At 47.0% G+C, this 19,602-nt stretch overlaps 1 protein-coding gene across 4 annotated transcripts in view; it reads left to right on the top strand.

Annotated features, from left to right (window-relative positions):
- N4BP2 (NEDD4 binding protein 2) overlaps positions 1–19,602 on the top strand; it is a 501,549-nt gene that overhangs the window by 91,432 nt on the left and 390,515 nt on the right. The window lies entirely within an intron of this gene.

Genomic DNA, 19,602 nt, shown 5'->3' with positions numbered 1-19,602 from the left:
AGCAAAGAATAGTTTAAATATGCAAGCACGCCTTCCTGGGCCCGCCCCCCCCCCCCACCCGGCGAAATAGAGCAACCCACGCTATAGCCCCCCTCTCGGGAGATGTGGAGAATCAGTGGCACCCCCCCTGTGAAAAACGCGTGGCGGAAAATAAGAACAGTTCCTCACCGTGCTCCTCCCCGGCTACATGTGTAAACTGCCAGCCGATGGCGAGGGTGTGGGCTAGGGTTTGTTCCGCCGGCTGCCATGTCGCAAAACTTCACCGGTGAAAGAGGTGCGTCAGGATTCCTGACCTAGTAAGGGCAAATATCCGCTGAGGATGTAGCGCCGAAGGGTTCTTGCCCTTACTATGTCACATGGTGTACCAACGTCATTGGTGTCTCCATATAGCATAGTAAGGGCAAGGTTCGCCGGCGCCATTTTGGTTGCTGGCATCTGACGGCCCTACTGAATGCGATGTGTCCCGGACCGTTCCTGTGGTGCCGGCGGAGAAGCACGGACTTGTATCAGGTGTAGTGTGTGATCGGAGTGCAGTGCGTGGGTGGGGGGAAGAGGGTACTTTAATTTAAATTTGGAGGGTGTGTGAAATGCGTGGCTTCCCAATGTAGCAGCCAGGAATTCGTGTTTTGGTGTGTTTTGGGAGGGTGGGTGAAGTAAGTGACATTGGCAGGCGTGTGGGTGGGGGTGTGTGTGGTGTGATGAGTGTGGATTTCTGTGTGTTATGAGGGAGTGTGAATGAAAGACAATAGCCCTGTGTGGGGGTGGGGTGTGGTGTGTGTGTGTGAAAGGTGTAAGAGGTTGCGCTTGCGCTGACGGCCACCAGATGTCGCTGTTTTGTGTAAGCAATTTTTAAACTTGTATTACCTGTCACAGGTGTGACCTATATGTAATGTAAGTGTATAAGATCCTTCCCGTATGGGAAGTGAATGTTGTGTGCAAATTTGAACGCATTCGGTTAAGCGGTTGGCGAGATTAGCGACGACGTACAAACTATTTAACATTTTTATTTATATAGATTGGAGCTGTCATAAAAATAGCACCAATTCCCATGCACCAACACTTGGTACTATCAATTCACGGTGCCAAAATGTATAATTATTTCATACTATTTTTTCCTTTTTCTGCTTTTATTATGCTGCTGTTCAAAATAGGTGCAAAGTATGTGCAACCACTTATAAATTTATTTTAAAAATTTTTTCATTTGCATAGTTCTTTTGCTTAAAGATGTAATATCATTGCTGTTATTTTATGATTCTTAATGTAGTCTCTTCACTGCCAAACAAAATGCGTTAATAACTAAAACTGTTGGGCCCATCAGCTATTATTGACACAGTACTATGTTTCGAGATTCTGGAACTTAATAATCTCTGCGTAAGGGAAAATAAAATAAAATGTATTTATCTTAAAGGCAGGTTATATATTGATGCCACAACTCTATAAATTCAGCAGAAAAATTAGTCATTATTTTGGTCTCCAACAGCAAACGCTTCCCCTGGTACTAGTCTTCCAATTCTATCTCATCACTGCCGCCGGCAATACTTCCTCATTTTCAAAACTAGAGGAAATAACATCGGCACAACTTGTGATATCATAAATATAGTTTTCCTAGCGTGTAACAGATGGACTCAGGACCAATGGGGTATAGTGTACTCCTGATAGCAGTTGGAGATGGATCAGACTTCAATCTGACATCAGCCCTAGTACATATACCCCTGCAGGAAGTGCAGCTCTTCAGTATTTTCCGTCTCCATAGCAGTTCGGGACTCAATGCACGCTAGCACAACGTTAAAGTAATCTTACCAAAGAAAACCAAATTAAGAAAATCTTACGTCTACAGACGAGCTCCGCTCTCCTGCGGTGACACCCGTTGGGTCCCTCCCCAGTTGAGATTTCCCGAGGTGATTTCCGCGATCCCTCGGAGGTAAGCATCGGTCCGGCGGCCGACCCTCCGCGGGGACCTAGCCCCCGACATCGGGTGAGGCTGAGAGGCAGCGGGTGCAACCTCGAGCGTGGCGCTGAATGTATTTTCCCTCTTCCCCCGCAGCCGGAGTCTGCCTGGAACGAAACCGGGAAGCACCGAGACAAGGTAAGGTAGAAATCTATTTAAAAGTCTCCGATCTCCGAAGCTCGAGGAGACTCACAGGTCATCAGCTGGGACTAGTGCCACTGGGTTGATCAGCCCTAGCAGGGTTAGACCCCGGTCAGATCAGAGGGCCCTCCCACGTGGAGACCCTCCGAGGTGGTCGCCATATTGTTCACGTGGTCGCCGTCATCATTTTGGCTCTGACGTCTGGAATCTATCCTCAAACAGTCCTTTGACGTCTCCGCTGTGTCTTTACAGATCGCGGCCTGCTGTGCCGTGGTGACACGCGCCTGCTTATCACAGACCAGGAACAACACTCCAGGGGAAGCCCTAGAACCAGCTGTATCATTCCTTGCAGACGCCGCTTCGGATCTGGTACGCGCGGCAGCTAGAGGAGTCTCATCCGCCGTGGCAGCCAGAAGACAAATCTGGCTCTGAAACTGGTCAGCCGACGCATTCTCCAAAACGAGACTCACAAGGATGCCTTTCAAGGGAACACTCCTGTTCGGAAGCGAACTAGAGAAACTAGCCAACAAATGGGGCGAGTCTCCACTGCCGTGGCTACCGGAGGACAGGAATAAGAGAAACCAGCGATCCTTCCTCCGGACCTCCAGGGGCAGAGGATAACAGCGCTTCAACCCATATAGAAGCTCATATCAAGCTCATATCAGGCTGGAGCCAGTCCTTTCAGAACAAGCACAATAAAAGGGGAGCCAGCTCGGCCCCAGCCGCACCCCACAGTGAAAATCAGCCAACCCATCCAAAGGAAGAAGCCATCAGGGGCAGACTGGCCCTATTCTACCAAAGATGGGTCGAGAGAACTTTGGACAAGTGGGTCCTATGCATCATTCGAGAGGGATATTACCTGGATTTCCACCACCTCCCTCCGGACAAGTTTGTGGAATCTCCCTGCCATGACCCTTCCAAGAGAATGGCAGTGGAAGCTACACTGACCAGATTACTAGCCTTAGAGGCTATAGCACCGGTGCCCCCACAACCAATAAATACTGGCCATTATTCCATCTATTTTATCGTTCCCAAGAAGGAAGGAATGTTCAGACCTATCCTGGACCTCAAGGCGGTCAACCGTTACCTGAAGATTCCTCTCTTCTGCATGGAAACCCTACGCTCAGTAATAAGGGCGATACAACCGGGAGAGTTTCTTAGCTTCCTGGATCTGTCGGAAGCCTACCTACACATTCCGATCCATCAAAGAGCATCAGCGTTTTCTATATTTCTCGATCCTGGACCGTCACTACCAGTTCCGGGCACTACCTTTCGGGTTAGCCACTGCACCCTGGACGTTTACCAAGATCATAGTGGTGGTGGCATTAATACTGAGGAAGGAAGGAATCCACGTGCACCATTATCTAGACGATTGGCTGATCAGAGCGAAATCCCCAGAGGAAAGCCACCAGGTGACCAACAGTGTCAAAACTGTACTGGAGAACTTTGGGTGGGGGGTCAACACAAACAAGAGCTGCCTTCAGTCTTCCCAATCTCTAGAATACTTGGGAGTCCGGTTCGACACCAAACAAGTCAAGGTCATCCTGACACCGACAAGGAGATCAAAACTGATTACCCAGTTACAAACCCTATTGAGCGAACTTCGCCCCACAGCATGGGATTACCTATAAGTTCTCGGCCTCATGGCATCCACACTGGAAGTAGTCCCATGGGCACGAGCTCACATGAGACCCTACAACGCTCACTACTATCTCGATGGAATTCACTGTCCCAGAACTACACCATACGGCTTCAGCTCCCGGACAGAGTTCGGGCCCAACTACAATGGTGGCTACAAGAATCCCATCTGAGCCAGGGAACGAGACTATCCTCCCCAACCTGGATCCTACTCACCACGGATGCCAGCTTACGAGGATGGGGAGCACACTGCCAGGAGCTAATCTCCCAAGGGCAATAGAACGAAGAGGAGTCAGGATGGAACATCAATTGCCTAGAAGCCCGGGCAGTCAGACTAGCCTGCCTAAGGTTCGGTCACAGACTCAGAGGCAAAGCGGTCAGAGTAATGTCAGACAATGCCACAACAGTGGCATACATCAACCGTTAGGGAGGAACCAGAAGCCAACAGGTGTCTCTGGAAATAGACCTCCTAATGTCATGGGCGGAAGTGAATCTTCAAGAGATCTTGGCTGTCCACATTGCTGGGAAAGAGTGTCGCGTCTGAATACCTCAGCAGAGAATGTCTAGATCCAGGAGAATGGAAAGTGTCAACCACAGCATTCCAATTGATAGCAAACCGTTGGGGAACACCAACCATGGACCTACTAGCAAACCAGTCCAACGCCCAAGTACCCAGTTTCTTCAGCCGCAGACAGGAACCCCAGTCCTAGGGAATCGATACCCTGGTACAGACCTAGCCACAGGAGACTCTTATACACCTTCCCGCCGTGGCCCCTATTGGGCGCAATCATCCATAAGATAGAACACCACAGAGGACCAGTACTTCTAGTGCCCCGGACTGGCTAGGAAGACCGTGGTATGCAGACATGCGAAGACTGCTGGCGGGGAACCCCCTGCCGCTACCTCCACACAGAGACCTGCTCCAACATGGACCGATCCTCCATGAGGATCCAGCTCGATTCTCTCTTACAGTCTGGCCATTGAGAGGACTCGCCTAAGGAGGAGAGGATACTCGGGGGCAGTAATTGACACCCTACTCCGAGCACGCAAGTTCTCCACATCCCTAACATACATAAGGATTTGGAGAGTATTTGAAGCCTGGTGCAAGGACCAAGACATCATACCACGCTCAGTCAAAATTCCTGCGATTTTGGAATTCCTACAGAACGGCCTACAGAAGGGATTGTTCCTCAATTCCATCAAGGTACAGGTGGCCGCATTGTCATGCTACGGAACCAAGAGCAAGAGCGGCAGTATAGCCTCTCACCCGGATGTCTCCCGCTTCCTGAAAGGAGTCCAGCACATCCGTCCACCCCTAAAGTGGCCGGTGCCTCTTTGGAACCTCAACCTGGTCCTAGATTTCCTAGCAGGAACCTCCTTCAGACCTCTCTGCGGCCTGTCTCTCCAACTATTAACTATGAAGACAGCCTTCCTGCTGGCAGCCTGTTCAGCCCGTCGTATATCGTATATAGCTCTGTCCTGCTGGAAGCCGTTCCTCACTCACCCCGGGAACCATCCAGTTACGCACAATTCCGTCGTTCCTCCCGAAAGTGGTGTCTCACTTCCATCTCAACCAAACCATCTTGCTACCATTGCCAGATGATCATAAGAATTTGGACGAGGCTCGAAGTCTACGCCAGCTCAACGTCAGCAGGCTCCTAGCCCGATACCTGGAAAGGTTGGAATCCGTACGAAAGACGGACCATCTATTCGTCCTTCACAGCGGGAAGAAGCAAAGGGAAGCGGCCTCGCGAGCAGCCATAGCCCGCTGGATCAAAGAAGTCATCAAGGCGGCCTACGTAGAAGCAGGCAAACCACCGCCTCTCCAAGTCAAGGCCCATTCTTCTAGAGCCCAGGCAGTGTCCTGGGCAGAAACCAAGATGCTGTCACCCTCCGAGATCTGCAGGGCGGCAACATGGTCCTCCATCCACACCTTCTCCAGGTTTTACTCTTGGATGTTCAGGCTCGGGAGGAGAAGGCATTTGCAAGAGCAGTACTAAATGGGTCACGGGCAGCCTCCCACCCGGTTCGGGAGTAGCTTTTATACATCCCATTGGTCCTGAGTCCATCTGCTACACGCTAGGAAATGGAGAAATTACTTACCTGATAATTTCGTTTTCCTTAGTGTAGACAGATGGACTCAGCATCCCACCCACGGCTGCCGTTACTTATGGAATTCTCGGGGGACATCCCCGGGAGCGAGTGATTCACGGGTAAGCCATGCTTTCCTTCATCTAGGACACCCACCCTACCGGGTGTCGATGTTTCTCGGTTGAGGGCACTGGTGGTCTCCAGCTATAGCCAATTCAACCAGATCAAGTTAACCAAGTTATCAAGTTAACCAAGTTATCAAGTTAACCAAGTTATCAAGTTAACCAAGTTATCAAGTTAACCAAGTTATTCAGTCACATATATCCACAATGCTTTTCGAGGAGAATACTGAAGAGCTGCATTTCCTGCAGGGGTATATGTACTAGAACTGACATCAGATTGAAATCTGATCGTCTCCAACTGCTATCAGGAGTACACTATACCCATTGGTCCTGAGTCTACACTAAGGAAAACGAAATTATCAGGTAAGTAATTTCTCCATTATGAAGACTGAGGCTATATATATATCTATATATAGCCTATATAGCCGCTATATATATAGCCTATATAGCAGATCTCGGAGGGTGACAGCATCTTGGTTTCTACCCAGGCAGTGTCCTGGGCAGAAACCAAGATGCTGTCACCCTCCGAGATCTGCTATATATATATATATATATAGAGGCTAGATATAGATATAGATAGATAGAGAGAGAGAGAGAGGCTATATATATAGATAGAGAGAGAGAGAGAGGCTATATATATAGATAGAGAGAGAGGCTATATATATATAGATAGAGAGAGAGAGAGGCTATATATATATAGATAGAGAGAGAGAGGCTATATATATATATATATATATATATATATATATATATATATATATATAGAGAGAGAGAGAGGCTATATATATAGAGAGAGAGAGAGAGAGAGAGAGAGAGAGAGAGAGAGAGAGAGAGAGAGAGAGAGAGGGGCTGGCTATATATATATATAGGCTATAGAGGCTATATATATATATATATATATATATATATATATATATATATATATGCTATATATATCAGCTATTTATATAGCCTCTATATTTCCTCTTACGAACTTTACATGCCACAATATCAGAGGAATCTGTGGAAGCAGATGGAGGAATTCACCACATCTTTACCATTACAATTTCAGGAAGCAGCACAGGCCATAATTCATAAAGGCCTAGAGGCAGGGAAACATGAAGTCAAGGCGGCCTACGATAATTTCGAGACGGCTTCCAGAACCACAGCTGCTGGGATTAGTGCTCGAGGATGGGCATGGCTTATGGCCTCTGACCTTAGGCCTGAGGTCCAAGATAAACTGGTTGACTTGCCATGTGTTGGGGATAACCTTTTTGGTTCAAAGGTCCAGGATGCTGTGGCACAACTAAAAGAACATACAGAGACCTTACGTCAATTGTCCCTGGTCCCACAAGAACCGTGTACACAGCCGCCTCCTCGTCCTCCTAGGCGAGAACCCAGACGCCCATACGGTAAAGAACCCAGATGCCAAAGACTGTACTACCCCCAAGCATCCAGGGGCAGGTCCACTAGGCCGCAACAACGTTCCCAGGCCAGACAACCAAGAACTACTGCCCGCAACCTCCTCCACAGACAGGGCCAGCTGCGGGTTTTTGAAACACAAACCAGTGAACAAATTCATCTCCTAAATCCTCGACCAGACCTACCAGTAGGAGGCAGAATATCCTATTTTCACAATCATTGGCTAAGAATTACATTAGACCAATGGGTACTCTCCATAGTCTCTCGAGGTTACAAACTCAATTTCCTCTCAATTCCACCAGAATCTCCACCGAGATTTTTTTCTACAGCAAGAATCTCAGCTAATTCATCTACAAGCAGAATTATCCATCCTTCTGAGAGCCAGGGCTATACAACTAGTGCCCCGGACTCAGCAGGGCAGAGGATTCTACTCCCATTGTTTCCTCATTCCAAAGAAAACCGGAGGCCTATGTCCCATCTTAGATCTCAGAAATCTCAACAAATTTCTAAAGAAAGAAAAGTTCAGGATGGTATCTCTAGGCACCATGCTTCCACTTCTTCAAACAGGAGATTGGCTTTGTTCTCTGGATCTTCAAGATGCTTACGCTCACATTCCAATATTCCCTCCTCATCGCAAGTACCTGCGCTTCATGGTGGGCCATCAACATTTCCAGTACAGAGTTCTGCCATTCGGACTAGCCTCTGTTCCCAGAGTATTCACAAAATGTCTGACAGTAATAGCAGGACATTTGCACAAACAAACTGTCCATGTCTTTCCATATCTAGACGACTGGCTCATGAGAAGTCAGTCTCAACAAGGAGCTCTCACTTCTCTTAGTCGAATGATTTCTTTACTTCACTCCAACTCTGCAGTCGATCAATCCAATTTGCTCCTTGTACCCTTACCTTAAATTAATCCAGTATGCACCTAGAACTTTAGCCAGATTAGTCTTGGCTCCACAAAAGAATCTTATTATTTATTCGTTTTTCTTCATTCCCCAGTTTCTTTGATACAAGTTTTACTTCCCTTGTTTATTGTAATCGCATTCTTACATGCTTGTTACTGTTATAATGTAAACCGAAGTGATATGTAATTTTGCTACCTGAATTTCGGTATATAAAAATGTTAAACAAACAAATGTATTCAATTCTGCTACGAAAAGCAAAACTTACCACTAACCTCTCACCCAAGCGCTCACCAAGTACGAGCGGTGGCTACCTCAATTGCACATCTACGTCAAGTCCAACCTGTGGACATTTGCAAAGCAGCTACGTGGTCTTCATTACACACTTTCACATCCCATTACTGTCTAGACCAACAGTCAAGTGAGGACGCCACACTGGGAAGTGCATTTCATTAACGACAGAACTCGGTCGACAACCACCACATCCAGATCATGCTCAACAGACAAATTACTAAGACAGCATGATCGACAGCTTGGGACTCCCATAACAGCATGGCTAATTAATCCTGCTATCTACGGAAACACCGTTTACGGTAAGCAAACTTGCTTTTCTTTCAGGAAATAAAATGGTTGGTCATCGATCATGTTCGTGCTCATTAGAGAGGAGGTGATTGGGAACTGATGTTAAGTCATAGGGGAACAAGAATGGATATTCTGATTACAAACTAGATATCAGACTCATTTGAATGTGAAAACAGATTGGAGTGTGTTCCTGTGAAAAAATAATAATAAAAAAAAAATATATATATATATAATATCAGTCTTCATAAACTATAGATATGACATGTTTTCCTGCTGTCATTTCCTCTGGTTTTGAAAAGGAGGAAGTATTACTGATGGCAGTGATGAGATGAGAGAATTGGAAGAATCATATGAAATGAAGCATTTGGTCTTGGAGACTGAATAATGACGCTAATTTTTGGTTGCTGAATTTATGGAGATGTGACATAAATATATAACCTAGCCTGTAAGTGAAGTCCAAAAAGAATAAAAAAATATAAAAAAAACCCCCGAAAGTAACTCCTCTCTATGTTGTTACACCACAGTTATAATGTCCACAATGTATATAATGATTTCAAAAATTCTCAATCTCACACCATGGTCAAACTTAGAAATTTGATAAGGGTTCTTCATAAAAATGGGCTAATTGCATTGCTGCAAGCACTGAATGTAGCAAATAATTACTAGCCCTCAAATTTAATCATTGGTCCCGCAATGTAAAACATTGCCGTTTTTATCTTTTTGTATATTTTTTTAAATTATGCAATTAAAGAGATTCAACTGCTGAAAACTTTTTTGTGCCTAGCAAGTGAAAGCATTGTATGTTGAAAAGTATCCTTAATTGAACCCTCGCTGAGGATGTTGAAACCTGCACAAACTAAAATTGATAGAAAGTCACTTATCTCGTTGAAAGTGTATATTGTGTTGCTTGATGTCCCGAACACGTGTCATGTTTTGGAATCTTCCTGCCTCAGGAAGATGGCTATACATATTTATACAGCGCTTGTATATAACATTTATTTATTTATAGCTTTTATATACCGGCATTCGTAAAACACATCATGTCTGTTTACAGGTAACTGAGAGAGGAAATTACAATGATCAATGATAGAAGGATAGCTAGAAATTGGATTATTCAAATCCAATCAGTTACAAATATGTCTAATATACGCTCCCCCCAGGCTCCTAGAATCTGATCCTTCTACTCTCATCGATCATAGCCAAACACATCAACACGGAAGCCCCAGCTATCATTTTAGGAGACTTCAACCTCCATGTGGATGCCCCTTCGTCCTCAAGCAACTGTGAAGCCCTCTTACCCTCTTTACACGCCATGGGATTTAAACAAATCATAAACCCACGCACAAAGCAGGCCACACTCTAGACCTCATATTCATAAATGAACCGATCTCACCCACCATCTCCCCCACCTGTACCCCCCATCCCTTGGTCTGATCATTCGCTGATTTCCTCGGAGTTAGCAATAAAAAAAACAGACCCCCTCCTCACCTAAATCTACCATACAGTTCAGAAAATCCTGTTCCATGGACGCCCTCTCCACCAGCCTCTCCAAAGACCTAACCAATCTGGACCTCTCCAATGCCGACTCTGCCATGACTTCGTGGCTAAACATCACTCGCTCAGTAGCAAATAAAATCTGCCCCATGGTGTCGAAAGAAATCAATCCAGCCCAGCCCAACAAAAAACCTTGGTTTACCATAGAACTGAAAAAGCTCAAACAAGACTTACAACATAAAGAACTACGCTGGCGTAAAGACCCCTCACCAGCCGCCCAGGCCACTTATAAAACCACTATGAACCTCTATAGGAGCACCATTCTACGTGCCAAGAGAGATTTCTATGCCAAAAAAATTCACAGCTATATGTATGACCCCAAGACTCTTTTTTTTCATGTCGCATCCCTCACCACCCCTGTTCCTCCAATCATCCCAGAAGAAGAAGCGCAAAACAAAGCTACAGAATTGGCCTTATTCTTCGACAACAAAATCAAGAACCTACTCACAACCATGACCTCATCAAACACCCAGCCTCCACCTGCCCCTAACCAAGCCCCAGATACCATTAAACCAACTTTAGATTCTCTCGAACACACTTCCTCTCTGGAGATCGAATCTATAATCAAGAAAATGAAGCCTTCGTCTCATCCATCAGACCAAATACCTACCAAACCTTTACTTACCATCCCCAACACCATAGCCAAACACCTGGCTGACATCATAAATTGCTCCCTCACGCAAGGATCGGTCCTGGACTCTTTAAAAACAGCCTCACTAAAACCCCTACTAAAAAAACCTAACTTTGATCCAGCCAACCCGGCTAACTTCTGCCCCATTGCCAACTTACCTTCTATCGCCAAGCTAATGGAAAAACTTGTCAACAACCGACTCATAGATTACCTAGACTCTCACAACATTCTTTACCCCTCGCAATTCGGCTTCCGGAAGCGCTTAAACACGGAATCACTCCTGCTCTCGCTAACAGACAAAATTATGACAGGACTCGACAAAGGCCAGTCCTACCTCCTGGCCCTTTTAGACATTTCGGCAGCGTTTGACACAGTCAGTCATTCAATACTCTTTAATCGTCTGGCAGAAATTGGCATCACAGGATCGGCGCTCATCTGGTTCAAATCATTCCTCAACAACAGACACTACAAAGTCCGGATAAATGATAAAGAATTCCACCCTGTCCAATCCAATCAAGGTGTTCCCCAGGGTTCCTCTTTATCACCAACTCTGTTTAATATTTATCTGTGACCCCTATGCCAGCTACTAGAAAATCTCAACCTCACCCACTTTGTTTACGCTGACGATGTTCAGATATTTAAAAAAATATACAAAAAGATAAAAACAGGAACATTTTACATTGCGAGACTGATTAAATTCGAGGGTTATTAACTATTTGTTACTTTCAGAGCTTACACAATGCGATTAGCTTATTTTTATGAAGGTCGCATTTTGAATTTCTAAGTTTGACCATGGTGTGTGATTTGAGAATTTTTGAAGTCATTATATACATTATGGACATTATAACTGTGGCATTATACACAGAGGAGTTACTTTTTGTTTTTTTTGATCAATATATAACCTGCCATTAAAATAAAAACATTTTATTTTGTTTTCTCTTATGTGGAGATTTTTAAATGTAGTATCTCGAAACGCAGTACTGCGTCAGTGGTAGTTGATGGGACCAATAGTTTATTAACACATTTTGTTTGCCGTGATGAGACTACATTAAGAATTATAAAATAACAGCAACGATATTACATCTTCAAGAAAAAAGACTATGCAAACAATTTTAGTAATTTTTTCATAGTTGCCCGCACTTTGCACCTATTTTGAATAACATGATAAAAGCATAAAAAAATAAAGAAAATATAGTATGGACTAATGATTACACTGGGGAACAATTTTTAACATAATTCCTGTTGAGTTCGATTTTTCAGCTGTTTTAGACTTAAATTTATTTATTATTTATTTATTTAAAAATGTTTGTATACCGCTTTTACAATTCAAAAGAATTAATCAAAACGGTTTACAACCAAACATACATAATGAATATACTTAACAATTAAAGACAAATTAAAACTAACATTTAAACTAATAACACAATGAACATTCGTGTCCAGCGGCTTTTAAACAATAAAATTAAAAAACGGATTAAATGAAGAAAAATTATTTCTTGTGAGTATTGTATGAATTGAAGGAGATGTTACTGTTGTAACAGATGAATGATTTCAAAACTGCAGTTAGTTTTCTTCTATCACATCAAGTTTTTTTCTCTACAGCCTATCTTAGGCCTGGATTTATCAAAATGCACTAAATATCGCATGTGATAGGAAAAGGGGCGAGTTTTATGGTAATAGCACACTTTGCGATAAACAGCCTTTCTTAGCACTTCGCATAGGTATTACCGCAAACTGCGATAACTTTTTTGCACTTTGCAGTAAGTGCCAGAATTGTTGTAACTTCAAAAGAATGCTTGGTTGTCATTCAAAAACCTTGTCAAGGACTTTCTTGGAAATACACGAGCACAGAATTACACCAAAATTGTCCACAAACTCTTGGAGAGCTTCAAAATGCTTCGTTGCAACATGAGCATCAAGGTGCATTTTCTGCGTAGCCATCTTGCTGACTTCCCGAAAAACCTTGGTGCAGTCAGTGACGAGCAAGGTGAACAATTCCACCAAGATTTGAAGGTCATGGAGGCATGGTATCAGGGTAGATGGGGATGTACATATGATGGCTGACTATTGTTGGAGCATCAGGTGAGATTGTCCACAGATTGAACACTGCCGGAAAAGCTATAAGCATACATTTTTACCTTAATATGTATGTTTTCCTGGCGTGTAGCCAGATGGACTCAGAACGAATGGGATAGTATCCGCGTGCTAGCAGATGGAGACGGATCTGACGTCAGCACGGGGTATATATATCCCCACAGGAAGCGTAGCAACTCAGTAATTTCCGTCTCCAAAGCAGTTTGGAGTGCCTGCACGCTAGTTGAGCGTGCTTTCCAAGACTACTTTAATTTTTCTCTTTTTTTTTATCGTTTTAGATTCTACTTTCTGCACAACTTTAGAGCCCCGCGCTCCTGCGGTGATACCCAAAGGTCCCTCCCCCAGTTGAGCTTCCCGGGGTGATTTCCGTGGTCCCCCGGACGTGTAAGTCCTCGGTCCGGCCGAAGCGCAGCAGGGACACAGCCCCCGGGCGAGGTTCGGGTGAGGCTTCGAGGCGCCTCAGTCCCGGCGTGGACGAGGCAGCGGGTGCATATCCTCACCGCGGCGGTGAAGGTACTGGCCCTTTCCCCCCGCAGCCGGAGACCGCCCGGGCTTTAGCCGGGAAGAGCCGAGGATCAGGTACGGCGTACATCTCATGTTTCAGGTCTCCGATGACACAGAGAATCGGCGGCATGGCACGCCAAGGAGGGCGCCATTTTGTGGGCCTCGTTCAGGTAGGGCGCCGGTAATGGGCGCAGGTTTACTCCTCCTTGTGCTTATATTGCCTTCTTGTTGTGAGCATATGCACCGAGCGTGTATTATTAAACCGCCTGTTGCTGAGAGCGTATCGACTGCCACTGAGCATGTATTGCTAAGTCGCCGGTTGCTGAGGGCGTATTGAATGCCATTAAGCGTGTATTGCTAACTGCATATTACTGTGAGTATCTTGCAGGCCATTAAGCGTGTATTGCTGACCGCATATTACTGTGAGCATATTGAATGCCATTAAGCATGTATTGCTAACCGCATACTACTGTGAGTGTATTGAATGCCATTAAGCGTGTATTGCTAACCGCATACTACTGGGAGTATATTGCAGGCCAATCAGCGGGTATTGCTGACCGCATATTACTGTGAGCATATTGAATGCCATTAAGCGTGTATTGCTTCCCGCATATTACAGTGAGCATATTGAATGCCATTAAGCGTGTATTGCTTCCTGCATATTACTGTGAGCCTATTGAATGCCATTAAGCATGTATTGATAAGCGCATATTAATGTGAGTATATTGAAGGCCATTAAGCGTGTATTGCTAACCGCATACTACTGTGAGTATATTGAATGCCATTGAGCGTATATTGCTGACCGCTTATTGCTGAAAGCCTATGGAAAGTCATAGTGCGTATCTTGCTACCTGCATATTGCTGGGTGCATATTGCATACCATTAGGCTGGTTTCTTGGCCGCCTATTGCTAAGCACATATTGAGCGTTTTGCTGCCGCTGCTTCTTCTTATTGTGCGCCTATTGTATTCAGCGCCTATTGCTGCCGCATTTTACTATTATTGAGCGCCTGTTGTATTAAGCGCCTATTGCTGCCGCATATTACTATTATTGAGCGCCTGTTGTATTAAGCGCCTATTGCTGCCGCATGTTACTATTATTGAGCGCTTGTTTTGTTCAGCGCCTATTGCTGCCTCATGCCACCTTAGGGCCAAGCGCAGTGAAGAGCCAGACTCCCTATCTGCCCGATGTGAGGAGGCCGTGGGACCCTCAGGCCAGGACCGGTCTCAGCCGCGGTTTGTTGACAGTACCCCGGATTTAACGGGCAGTCTCGACCAATCGGGAATCCCGGGGGATCTTGTACCCCGGCGATTAGAGGCTGCTTCAATTTCCTGGGTGGATCTCTTTAAGGGGATTCATGCCTTCGTCCAGATGCAAACGGCTTCCCGTCCAGGCCCTGTGGTTCCTGCTGTTCCCGTGGTTCCTGCGGTGGCTGCGACCGCGGCGGCTGCTGCTGCTGCGGTGGCGGCTCCTGCGGATCCTGTTCCTGGACCCTCCCGCCCTTATCGTGAGCGGGACCTCCCGCCGCTGGACACTCAGGATCAATCAGACCAGGTGGTCTCACCGGACGAGTCCGAACTCCCAGACGAGGGGGACCTTCCACCAGGGATTGAGCCATATTGAACCATGAGGCGGTTTTTCCCTAAGGAGGATCTCTCCGACCTGGTGTCTCAGTGTCTGGCGGAATTGGGTATTACAGGTCCCAGCGCTTCGGTACCCTCTGCGCAGAACCCTCTGTTGGAAGGTCTTCGTCCTACAGCCCGCCATTTTCCATTCTTACAGGCGGCACAACAACTGATAGATTTAGAATGGGCGGCGCCAGCGGCTTCCTTCAAAGGGGGCTGGGCTCTGACGAGCATGTACCCTTTGGCACCGGCTATCCAGGACCTGCTGGCCTGCCCTCAGGTGGACGCCTTGATTAGTGCTGTGGTCAAGCGCACTACCATTCCAGTTGAAGGGGGGACAGCCCTCAGGGAGCCTCATGACCGTCGACTGGACGCCATTCTGAGACAGACCTTTGAGGTGGCAGCTCTTTCTTTGCGGATCGCGACCGGCTGCCCAGTGGTAACGCGTGCCTGTTTGTCACAGGTTGAAACAACGCTCCAGCAGCAGACATGGAGTCAGCTCTTTCGTTCCGCACGGATGCTGCATCTGACCTGGTCCGGACAACAGCTAAGGGGATTTCATCCTCCGTAGCTGCCAGGAGGCAGCTCTGGATCCGGAGATGGTCAGCTGCTGCGCCTTCCAAGGCACGCCTCACCAGATTGCCTTTTAAGGGCTCCTTCCTATTTGGCAGCGACCTTACTAGGCTGGTCGGTACATGGGGTGCCTCTCTGGTGCATAGACTGCCGGAAGATCGGTTCAGAAGAGATCAGCGCGCTTTTCCAAGGCCCTCCAGGGGCAGGAGTTCACAGCGTTTTGTTCCTTCCAGGGGTCGCTACCAGGCGCCACGTTCTCAGGCCAGGAGGAGGCTCCGCCGATTCATCTGGAGGACGGAGCCATAGGGGGCAGGTTATCCCTCTTCTACCCCAGATGGGTCGTGATTACGTCGGACCGGTGGGTCCTCGCTATTATCCGGGAGGATTATTATCTGGCCTTTCCTCATGTCACATGCACAAGAAGGCAGCCTTGGAAGCTACCTGGACGAGCCTCCGGTCCTTGAAAGCCATCATCCCAGTACCTGCCTGGGAAAGCGAATTCTGGACGCGGTTTCATTCATTTCATGGTGCCCAGGAAAAGAGGCACCTTTCGGCCTGTGCTGGCCCTCAAATCAGGCAATCGCTGCTTACGGCTGCCGAGGTTTTGCATGGAGACTCTGCGCTCCGTCACTGCTGTTGTACAGCCAGGATAATTCCTCAAGGCGTTGGACCTGTCAGAGGCATACCTGCATATCCCGATCCCTCCTGATCATGTCCATCCCTACCTAGACGACTGGCTGATCAGGGCGAAATCTCGACAGGAGAGCTTTCGGGCAACCGACAGAGTGCTCCCCTTCTGGAAAGCTTGGGCTGGGTAGTCAACCTCAGCAAGAGCTGCTTACAGCCCTCCCAATCAATGGAATACCTGGGAGTACAGTTCGAGACTCGGGTAGACATAGTCGGTCTCACTACCAAGAGACAGTTGAAACTTCAGCTGCGTATTCCGCATTTGATGGGAGCCAGTCGATCCATAGCCTGGGATTATCTGCAGGTTCTTGGTCTCATGGCATCCAACCTGGAAGTGGTACCTTGGGCGAGGGCCCATATGAAACCTCTACGTCACTCCCGGCTCTCTCGCTGGAGCCCCCGTCTACAGAACTTTTCCACACGCCTTCCTCTGCCAGCCAGAGTGCGGACCCAGTTACGGTGGTGGTTGCAGTCCAACCACAGGAGCAGGGGGTTGAAGATGTCATCACCCACGTGGACCTTGCTCACCACAGATGCCAGCCTGAGTGGCTGGGGAGCAAACTGCGAAGAATTCACCGCATAAGGGCGGTGGCGTGGTGAAGAGTCAGCGTGGCACATCAACCGTCTAGTGGCTCGGACAGTCCGATTGGCTTGCCTTCGTTTGCGCACTGACGGAAGAACAGAGCAGTCAGCGTGAGGTCAGACACCACCACGGTGGCATACATCAACCGTCAGGGCGGAACCAGAAGCCGACAAGTATCTCTGGAGATCGCCCCACTGATGGTTTGGGCAGAGGCGAATCTTCGGGACAAGCCCATTGCTCACGTGCCCAGATACTTCAGCCGCAAGCGCGATCCGTTCTCCCACGGAATCGATGCCCTGGTTCAGCCGTGGCCTCCAGGGACTCTGTTAGACGCCTTTCCTCCGTTGCCTCTGCTGGGCGCCATCATCCACGAGATTCAGAAACACCGGGGCCTAGTTCCTCTAGTGGCACCAGGCTGGCCAAGAAGACCCTGGTACGCGGACATGAGAAGACTACTGGCAGGGGAGCCTCTTCCCCTGCCTCCTCTCCGGGACCTTCTACATCGATGTCCTATCCTCCACGAGGATCCAGCTCAATTCTCTCTTACGGTATGGCCCTGGAGAGGGCTAGCTTGAAGTACAGAGGTTACTCGGAGCCCGTGATTGATACACTCCTCCGAACTCGCAAGTTTTCCACATCCATCACCTACGTCAGGATCTGGAGAGTGTTTGAAGCATGGTGCGACACTCATGGCACCAATCCACATACGACCACAATCTCTATTATGTTGGATTTCCTGCAGGATGGACTCCCTCAGCTCCATCAAGGTTCAGGTGGCTGCGCTGTCTTGCTATGGTCCCAGAAGGGAGGGCAAGACTATCGCCAAGCACCCAGATGTTTCTTGTTTCCTGCACGGAGTCAAGCATATTCGTCCACCACTAAAGTGGCCTGTGCCCTTATGGAACCTCAATCTTGTTTTGGATTTCCTCGCGGGATCCACCTTCGGACCCCTTCGGGGACTGTCTCTCCGTTCTCTAACATTGAAGATGGTATTCCTATTGGCGGTCTGTTCGGCGCGCCGCATCTCAGAGCTGCAAGCACTGTCCGGCCGTGATCCCTTTCTCGGAATCACTCCTGAGGCTATCCATCTTCATACGGTTCCCTCCTTTCTACCTAAAGTGGTTTCACAGTTTCATCTTAACCAAACCATATCCTTGCCCACCACGGCGGGTTTGAAGAAATCTGAAGAAGGGCGTTTATTACACCATCTCGACATTGGCAGATTGCTGCCCAGATATTTGGAAGTGGCACAAGACCTACGAAAGACGGACCATCTGTTCGTCCTGCACAGCGGGAAGAAGCAAGGTGAGGCGGCCTCGCGGCCCACCATCGCCCGCTGGATTAACGAAGTTATCAGAGCAGCGTTCGTAGAGGCTGGGAAGTCTCCGCCTCTACAGGTCACGGCTCCTTCTACCAGAGCACAAGCGGCATCCTGGGCGGAATCCAGGATGCTGTCGCCTGCGGAAATCTGTAAAGCGGCGACCTGGTCCTCCCTCCATACCTTCTCCAGGTTTTACCGTCTGGATGTCCAGGCCAGGGAGGACTCAGCATTTGCATGGGCGGTATTACATGGTCCTCAGGCAGCCTCCCGCCCCGGCTGGGAGTAAAGCTTTTGTACATCCCATTCGTTCTGAGTCCATCTGGCTACACGCCAGGAAATGTTGAGATTACTTACCTGATAATCTCCTTTTCCTTAGTGTAGACAGATGGACTCAGCATCCCGCCCAGCTGCCTGTGTACATGGGTTTCACCGATGCAAGGTAAGCCATGTCATCTATTTCTATGAGAGCGTACACTATACCAGGTGTCAACGCCTTCCGGTTGTGATTGCTGGCGTTCTCCAGCTACTATCAATCGGTCAGGGGGAATCCTGTTTTTCCTTTTCACTGAGCGTCAGTACACACATCTATAACAGCTTTTGCAAGGAAGATTACTGAGTTGCTATGCTTCCTGTCGGGATATATATACCCCGTGCTGACGTCAGATCCGTCTCCAACTGCTAGCACGCGGATACTATCCCATTCGTTCTGAGTCCATCTGGCTACACGCCAGGAAATGTTGAGATTACTTACCTGATAATCTCCTTTTCCTTAATCTCAACATTGGTAGCAGAACTTTACTACTTGTACACAATTTGACTTACAGTAACTATATATAGCCTTTGTCTGAATAAAATAACTCTAAACAGTATATTCAGGTAATTTTTTAAAATTTCCTTTGTATGTACATTTTGATGTACATTTTGTATGATAAAGAAAAACTGGGGTCATTTTTGGATTCAGATGTCAAAAGTTAGTCAAAAACAAGTGTCAGATGTAACTCAATGAAAATTGTGTTCCCCAGTGTTATACATTTTGGCACTATGAATTGATAGTACCAAGTGTTCATACATAAGTGGTGCTATTTATATGAAATCCCTTATATAATATAAAAATCCTCATTTGCATCTCTGACAGAAGAAGAGATATATTTTTCATTAGTTCGCATGCTTCGAATGAAGATGAATGTTGTAATCACATTTTTT

Source organism: Rhinatrema bivittatum, chromosome 1 (assembly GCF_901001135.1).
Source record: "Rhinatrema bivittatum chromosome 1, aRhiBiv1.1, whole genome shotgun sequence".
NCBI classification, from domain to species: Eukaryota; Metazoa; Chordata; class Amphibia; order Gymnophiona; family Rhinatrematidae; genus Rhinatrema; species Rhinatrema bivittatum.
Note: the sequence above shows the minus strand (reverse complement) of the source record. Positions and strands in the feature narration are given on the sequence as shown.